Source organism: Montipora capricornis, chromosome 14, assembly GCF_036669925.1.
Source record: "Montipora capricornis isolate CH-2021 chromosome 14, ASM3666992v2, whole genome shotgun sequence".
NCBI lineage: Eukaryota > Metazoa > Cnidaria > Anthozoa > Scleractinia > Acroporidae > Montipora > Montipora capricornis.
Window position 1 is genome coordinate 16,264,437 of NC_090896.1, and position 9,433 is coordinate 16,273,869.

Below are 9,433 nucleotides of genomic sequence, written 5' to 3' on the forward strand. Positions count from 1 at the left end.
GCGACCAATTTCTGCCAAGTAGTGTCACAGAAATACTGACAAGTTATTTTATTTAAACCAAGGCACAAACTCTAACTCAGGGTATAATCAACCCCCCCTAAACTAACTTTGCCGTGCTCTTATAGGTGCAAGCTAACATTTAAATCATAGCTCAGACACTCTAGAGTTTGCACAGGCATGTCTTGACGGAGCCCCCCCTGGTTCAAAGACCGCGCCAAGAGGTTGAATACGGGCTTCGCCCGTATTCAACCGAAAATTTAAGCAGCCACCTTCTTCAAAAATCAGTCAGATATATATATGTATATATATATATAGTAGAATAAAAAATTATGTTAATTACTGTACAAACTGTTCCAGCCACAGTGTGTGTGTATATATATATAGTAGAATAAAAAATTATGTTAATTACTGTACAAACTGTTCCAGCCACATTTATATTTATTTTTTTCTGGGCTGTACTCTCTAGCATCCACAGATAAACCGTTTCAAGCATGTACTCCCCTCTACTGGAAAGATCTTTGTCCTGTCTTACATAAATTTATAATGCGATAATATGCGATAATGACACGACATTGCTCGCGTCAGATTGAAGTTCTCGCATTTTTGTCTCCCCTTCTTCACATGGTTTGACTTAATTTTGACCCCTCTCCTTTTTGTTATTGTGAAAAACAAATTGATGTCAGTTTTTCATGCATCTGTCCTGTTATTGACAATGAATTTCGTCATAACATTATCAAAGTAGTCTAAGGATCCAATTTTTGTTATGATGTCATGTACATCCGTCCGCCCGTACAGACTGTCGGGGTGGAGGTGGATCCACTCAGCTACTTTGACAATGTTATGATGAAATTCATGATCAATAACAGGACAGACGCATGAAAAACTGACATCAATTCATCAAATGTACAGTAGATGATCAGGGCTACAAGACTTTAATATTAATAGCGGATCTTAGGCACGCAAAGGGTGCCAGCGGAGCACCATGGGTGAGAGTATCCATGCGAGAAATTTTTGTTATGATGTCACGTACATCTGTCCGCCCGTACAGACTGTTAGGGTGGAGGTGGGGAAGCCGGACAGCCTGTGGGAACAGGAGTGTTCGGACAATTTTTCTTGGCCGGAAATCGCATGGTAGCATTGCACTTGGCAACCGGTGTTTTTTGGCGGGAAATCATATTAGTGATGAGCAACAGGATAAAGAACAGGAAAGAGCATCAGAGAAGAGGCAACGAAATTTGAAAAAATTAAGCAAAGAAATCCTAGTAAAGATTAAAGAGTAAAGATTGTCAGTCAAACAGAAAATGTTGTGAAAGACATCACTATGCGTGTAATTTCAGTTTTAGTTGACTAAAATTGTTGGTTATTGTTTGGAAGGCTTGTTTGTTTGCTGCATGCTGTCAGCTCAGAGGTGTTTGATCTGTTTGATCACTGTAAACTGTCCACACTAATGATGATTAATTCAATCTGTACTTTATGCAGAAGCATAGTTATTTCCATAAACATTTTATTGCTTTTTGGGGTTAAAAACGGGAGCTCCACTTTTAGGTTTGGCTTTATTTATTTTAGCAAAAGGTTCAGCAAAAAGCTAATTGCTAACCCTTTTATCTTAACGGTGAAAGCTGGTCGGAAATTGCAAAGGGAAAAAATTCAGTTGCAAATGAGACTGTATTGGTCGCAATTTCGAGTCTTGACTTACCATAAGCATGTAAATACATTGGACGAGCCTACATGTAATTATTAGTTCTACAAATTATTGCTTAAATTTGGAACCGCATAATCCAGTGTAATTTCTGCATAATCAACGCATGTTTACGCATAATAATTATGGCCAAAAATTTCCGCATAATCTTTCATTTTTTTCCGCATCCTATCAGAAGCCCAGACTCTAGCACTACTGAGGTTAACCATAATGAAAAATTTGATAATGCATGGTTACAAAATGTTTCTCCAGCTGACAATAATTGAGCCCTCATTGGCCAATTTCTGGAATAAAGACTGACATTTTGACAATAACTTCCTGTGTATACTTGTTATAATAACTGTTACTTTTTGTGAGTTTAATAAAAATAGTACTTACATGTATCTTTGCACCTTGAATGAATTAACATATTTAAAGTATTCTCAGTCTTCTGGTGACAATTAAACAGCTTGTTCTCCAGAGGCATATGGAGCAGGCTGCAAGAAATTAGAGGTACAATTAAATTTAATTACATTGTACAATTGCTACATGTAACAATAATAATGTAGACTAATAGATTCCTTTGGCATATTTATATAGTTACATGGACCAGTGGCACACCTGACCAGACATGCAATTAACTATCATGTATTGGTATTCAGGTCCATCATACAAGTTGCCATCAGCTGTTAAACTGCTTATACACTGTACAACTATGAGTCTGAGAATTTTTAAACTACTGTGAGATTTCTCTATACAAACAGATAAGAAACTGGATCACAATCACCCTGACATTGTGTTTGTGTACAAACAAAACAAAAATTGCCTCATCTATTGCATGCCCTAGTGACAGAAGGGTAGATATCAAACAAGAGGAAAAGGTCAACAAGATTAGTATCTGGATCTGGCAGTTGAGATAAAAGCCTTGTGGAAGATCAAGGAGTGTTAAAGTTGTCCCTGTTGTTATTGGAGCACGGGGTACTATTCCAAAGAGACTGGCTCGGGACTACATGTACATGTTTGCTGGGATAGAGTTGGCAGCTCTTGCTGGGATAAGCAACAATCCTCCAAAGAGTCCTTGAAGTCTAAGGCAGCTTGTTATGACCTGATGATGGGATTAAAATTTCTTGAAGTTTTGATTACAATGTACAGGGTGTACCATACAGTACACTGTACCTGCCATGAAGCTAAATGCACCATAATAATAATAATAATTTAATAATAATAATAATAATAATAATAATAATAATTATAATTATTATTATTATTATTATTATTAAATTATTATTATTATCATGGTGCATTTAGCTTTACAGCTTCATGGAATAATAATAATAATAATAATAATTATTATTATTATTATTATTATTATTGTTGTTATTATTATCATTCTAATTATTATTATCATTATCCCTGAGCAAGCATGGCCAGGCTTTACTTAGCAAGGAATGAGGGCAGAAGAGGACTGAAATCAGTGGAGGAAACAATAAGATTAAGATCAGAAAAGTCAAGTCAACTTTATTTAGGCAGGGTAGCCCAGTCAGCCATGGCTACAATTATTGGCTCAGGAATGGATACATGTACATGAAGAAGAAACTGCAAAGGATCAGGCACTAACAACTTGATGGAGGGAGGTTATCATAGAAAAACAAGCCAGTCAACCACAAAATGCAGAATGTATAAATAGAGAGACAAAACTATATTTCACATTCTCCATTAATTTTGTGTAGCAAACTTGCACAATGTGAATGTAGTTCTAAAGAGACATGACAAAGTAGCTCAAATAATACACTAAAATCTATGTAAAAAATATTATCTCTCATACTCAAGGAATTGGTATGACCATGTTGAGAAGAAAGTGGCAGAAAATAGCAAAGCAAAGATACTTTTGGATTTCTCTAAACAAACAGATCATTGTTATACAGGCACAAAGAGCAGATATTGTTTTCAAAGACAATTAAGATCTAAATCACACATGGGTCATTAAGCCTACAAATAATTTTTTTTGCTATAAGCCTGTCATGTGTCAGGCCAGGCCACGGCACCTCATTTTCATTGTCTCGTTTTTCTTTTTTTCTTTTTTTTCTTTTTTAAAAGTGGTTAGGGTGAGGGTTAAGGTTCAAATCTTTTGCATTGCCCGTAGCCGGACAGGAAGATCCTTCTTTTTCGTGTTTTAACGTCAGGCCTGAAACTATTTCTGCTCTAGCATGATCGGAATCCCGTGTAAGATCTTATGGGGTAAAATCACTTAACATTATGTCAATATTCATGTGGGAAGACACCACTGTTGTTGTTCAAATTATTCTTCAGTCATATTCGGAAGAATTTCAAAAAAAATCTTTCAAGATTCCATTCAAATATTTTAGAACTTTCTTCAGACCAATGTACAAAAAACAGTATTTAAAATTAAACCTTTGAAATATTCACATGCACATATTTTCTGTATCTAAATGAGGGTTGAAGATGAACTAGAAATAATTCTTTTTCCCAGTTCCATAACGTCCTCTGTTTCGGATACAGCATTTTTGAATTTCCGAATTTTTACCTTGCGTGACCCCAGGATACAGAGCTGATTGAAAAGCTTGTCTCTTTCTATGATTCTCAGACATTTGTGGATTTCAAGTACATTACGAGAGGTGTTCCTACACATGTATTTTATCAGAAACCCACAAGGGTTGAAACGTGTAACGGCCCCCTGTGTGCTGGGGAACAAGCTTCATCTGAATAATTATTCAATTTGCTAATTACCATATTTGGAACAACAAGAGCAAGGGGTTTCCAAATATGGTACTTAGCACTGAAACATTCAACCAATCAGTTCGCACTTAATATTCGGAAGCTGTGAACGTGCGTTACACGTTTCATGTTGGCAGTGTGGCCCAGTGGTTAGGGCGCTTGCCTTGAGATCGGGAGATCCCGGGTTCAAGACCTGCTCTGACCATTTGGTGAATTTGATCCTGGTAGTCCCTGGTTCAACTTCCCAGCTGCACTTGTAAATAGACAACTGGCTTGCCTCTGGCCAGTTGGGATTCTTAACAGTTGTTGTTGTTCTGTTCTGTCGTTTCGTTGTGTTTCATTGGCCCTGAAAAGCCCCCATGGGGAGTGGTCAATTAAGCATGTATTGTATTGTTTCAACCCTTATGGGTTTCTGATTTAAGTAAGCACATTTGCGGAAAAGTGAACTCCAGGTGTTTTCGTTGATTACTGGCCACCATATTGGTGGACCACGGACGGTCTACCAACATGGCAGCATTGTGTGAAATGCTTCGGGAAATTGATAACTCAGAAACGATGTACCACACAGACCTGACAATTGGAGAAACGGTTTATATATTTGTCTCGAAATCATTTCAAGTTGTTGGATTCTTTTATTGAACGGTTTTGAATTTGCTTTTTGTTGCATGACAATGAAAACAATCAAAACATGCGCACACTGCCCAATACTGTTTTGACAATACTGTTGCTTTCGTTTGCCATTCTATTGAGAATTCTTATGTTTTTGCTTTCTTTGTTTGTCATTCTAGTTGAACAAAATACATTTGTATATGTTTCAGCTTTTGTTTGTGCATAGGCAATAACGTTAGTTATTGAAGTCACGATAAGAAATGTAATTTGAGGCCCTAAAAATTCACTGTAAAACTGGTCATAAAATCTTATCAGTCCAATGAAAACACAAACAACATGCATTTGGGGAACAGTATCCTTGTTGATTCCACAGCACATGTACATTGCAGTGTTATTTAATTTAAATCAATGCACCTGTAAAAATACAGTTTTACTTTGCATCATATCAGAAGACCCTGATCAGCCTGTCCGGTCAGACTGATCGTTTGCCAGTCAAAACCTCAAGTTTACCGGACAAATGTCTGATGACCGGCGCTTTTTGCCAGGCTTGGTCATAAATGTACATGCATCAATACCTACATGTAGACATGGAAGAGTACAAGAGAAGAAAAAGGAGAAAGTGGAGAAGTACATGTACTGTACTAAGACTTGGCAAGGGAGATTCAAAGATTGTGGAACACCTCATGATCAGCAAAAGTATTACTGGTTGTACAGTAGGAGAATTGGGAGCTGTGGCAAAACAGTACTGGAGAAGGAGTTGAAAAAGCTGGATATCAAGAAGGAAGTACCGGTAGTAGCAGAGTACAATTTTAGCTGCCCCACTGGGATCAGCAAGGATACCGAGGAGAGTATTGGATATCTCAGGGTAGAGGTTCAAATGGGATACCAATACAGAAACTGGCTGTCACAGAGCTGAGAAAATCAACAATGAAAGTAATAATAATAATAATAATGATGATGATGATGATGATGATGATGATGATGATGATGATGATGATGATGATGATGATGATGATGATGATGATGATGATGATGATGTATTGATACCATTGACATTGATTTTGAGGAAGAGTAAAGCAGGGTACGAATTAAGAAAGGGGTATGTTACCGTAAATCAGTTGTTCTTTATGGATGACCTTTAACCGTATGGAAACAACGAAAAACAGCGGAATTCCTTGATCAATACAGTATGTGTATATAGCTAGGATACTGGAATGAAGTTTAGCATTAAAAAATGTGGGTTTTGGACTTTTGGTCACTAAACGGGGAAAGTTAGAAGAAAGCAGGGGAAAAACATTACCGAATTATCAGCTGATGACGCAGATAGACAAAAATAAAGTGTACATTAAATACCTCAGGGTTTTTGAAGCAGACAACATGAAACATACAGAAATGAAAGATATAGTCAGAAAAGAGTACTTCATATGGGTGAAAAGCACATTATAAAACTCAAACTTAATGCAGGAAACACAAGATTTGCCTTGAATCCAAGAGCAGTGTCTGTGATAAGGTATGGGGTTGGTATTATATTTTGGAAGAAGGATAAACTGGAAGAAATTGCCCAAAAGACAAGGAAGCTTTTAAGTATTTATCAAACTTTAATCATACAAATAACATTAAGAGACTATATTAATTTGCCACGGCAAATTGGTGGAAAGGGTTTGATTAGTGTAGAGGACCGTGTTAACCCATTGACACCTGGGAGGGATGACACTTGATAGATTTTACTCTGTCTAACGCCAGACGATTTTACTCGTCAATGGGGGGCATCCTAGGGCGCTTTAAGTGTGAATGGGTTAACCCACTGACCCCCTGGGAGTGATAGATTTTACTCTGTCTAACGCCAGACGATTTTACTCGTCAATGGGGGGCATCCTAGGGCGCTTTAAGTGTGAATGGGTTAACCCACTGACCCCCTGGGAGTGATAGATTTTACTCTGTCTAACGCCAGACGATTTTACTCGTCAATGGGGGGCATCCTAGGGCGCTTTAAGTGTGAATGGGTTAACCCACTGACCCCCTGGGAGTGATAGATTTTACTCTGTCTAACGCCAGACGATTTTACTCGTCAATGGGGGGCATCCTAGGGCGTTTTAAGTGTGAATGGGTTAACCCACTGACCCCCTGGGAGTGATAGATTTTACTCTGTCTAACGCCAGACGATTTTACTCGTCAATGGGGGGCATCCTAGGGCGTTTTAAGTGTGAATGGGTTAAACCACTGACCCCCTGGGAGTGACAGATTTTACTCTGTCTAACGCAAGACGATTTTACTCGCCAACTGGAGGCGTTCCAGGGCGTTTGAGGTGTCAGTGGGTTAAACACTTAAAAACTATGTCCCTCAACAATATGGAAATTGAAAGTCTGCGAAAATATGCGGCAAGGAGTGGTGAAATCTTCATCAGAGAAGTGAGCAATAAGAACTTCCCGGGAAAAGGCAAGGAGAAAGAAGATATTAAAAGGGACCTATTACAGAAGTACACCAGCAATGCTCGATATGGAAAGTTTTATGGAAACACAGAGCTTATCAGAGATAAAAGATGAAGATGTTTCAGGAACGTGTGGGATGTGTGGTCCGCCAGAGATGAGACAGTTCTGCATGAGCATTACTGTATCAGACTAATCAGAGCGAGTGCAGTGCACTACATGTAGCATGGCGAAGTGATAAAATTGCGCAGGTAATACACTGGAAGATGTGCCCATCGATTCAATATGTAAGTCTCAGAGATGTGGTATGATCATAAGATTGAAAAGGTTGGGAGGTAATCTACAATTGGGAGGTAATCTACAATAGATAAGTTACGGGGCGAACGCGAGGGGTGCCGGGGGCTATGTAAACTGAAAAAAACATGGAAATCCAGCAAACAACTTCCGCTTACCTCATGTTTGGCACGACTTGTGTTTGCTTTCTGCGTTAGTTAAATGGCAGCTCAAGGACAAAAATCCATTCGAAAAATGCTGTGTCTACAACAGCGAATTCCATGAGACCGTTGTCTTCGAAGACTTTAAAAATGCAACCGAGTAATCTCGTTCCCAGAGCCCGTGTGTGAAGTACGATGCATTGTGGGATACACTGCGAAATTAAGACGATCCCCCTCTCAGGATCGACGCCAGTGTAAAATATTAATATGAGTTTTCGTGATCCGTGTAATTCATTTCTTCCTCGCGCGTTTTATTATTTCGTTGGGAAATAAAACATGTTCCCGGGCTTTGTAACTAACTTTTCTTACGAGAAGAACAGATACGTACCTTGTGGGCATGCTGTATTCCGTGGATAAATACACAAGCAAGTCTATCCCATCCAGAGCTAGCGCTATAGCTAGTGAAGTGATTGGTACGCCCCGTGTCATCTTTTGTGGGTGTTCAGGTATTTAACGCCACCACTTTTGCCTTAGTCCTCATGTTTGTGAAGACATAGGTTTCGTCTTTTTGTAACTGCCCCGTGTCTTGAGCCCATAGGGTTGATTTTATGTGGACTGTTGGGTCCAAGATGATACCTTCATGTCTTCTTCACTGGTTAGTCAGTTATAAATACTGCTTTAATTGCCGAGATTTGAAGCAATAGCCTTTTACAGTGAACTGCTAATTTGCCACATTACACTTCCCAAAGAACTGATTGACGTTGGAGTAGATGTAAGTGTATCTGTGTATCTCGTGGGCGTAAGGTTATCTGATGCAGTTGTTACATCAACCTTATTGTGTTTGTGAAACAATAATATTATCTGTTGTACCATAATACTTGTTGCTGGTCACGAATAGGCAGTGACTTTAACTGGGCTTTTCTTTTTTTCTAAGGTGTCAAATATGCCCTTCACTCAGCACAAAAACATACAGCTCTTTGGCTCCCATTGGAAGCTGTCATAATGTTGCAGTTTGAAGTACTTTTAATTTTAACTCGATGTGTACTCGGTGACTGACATTTGCAGACTGCAGACTAACCCTAAATCACAATTATTGAAAGCTAACCGTTTTTAAATCAGGTTCTTAGACTTAAATAATGTTTATCAGCGCTATTTGAAATGGGTGCTTTAGTCTGCAGTCTTCAGTCTGCAAAATGTCAGACACCACCATTATTTGTAAGTTTAAGCACCTTTCAAATAGCGCTGAAACGCATTATTTAAGTCTAAGAACCCGATTTAAACGGTTAGCTTTCAATGATTGCGATTTTGGGGTTAGTCTGCAAATGTCAGACATCGATGTGTACTTTGAATATAGCATGCAATCTCATTTCGATCTTTGACATCTTTAGAACCTACAGTAAAAGAAAAAAAAGATCATACTGTAAGATACTGACTTAACCCTTTCACTCCTGTGGCTTCCCATTGACGAGTAAAATCGTCTGGCATTAGACAGAGTAAAATCTATAAGTCTCATTGGCCCTTACAGAGTGAAAGGGTTAAATAAATTTAAT

At 38.4% G+C, this 9,433-nt stretch overlaps 1 long non-coding RNA gene across 1 annotated transcript in view; it reads right to left on the reverse strand.

Annotated features, from left to right (window-relative positions):
• LOC138032930 (uncharacterized) overlaps positions 1 to 8,064 on the reverse strand; it is an 11,433-nt gene extending 3,369 nt beyond the window's left edge. Inside the window, exons 1-2 of the long non-coding RNA XR_011128515.1 lie at positions 7,902 to 8,064; positions 2,078 to 2,175 (exon numbers count right to left, since the gene is read on the reverse strand). This is a non-coding gene — a long non-coding RNA (uncharacterized lncRNA). The remainder of the gene's footprint in view (positions 1 to 2,077; positions 2,176 to 7,901) is intronic.
• Positions 8,065 to 9,433: the final 1,369 nt, after the last annotated feature.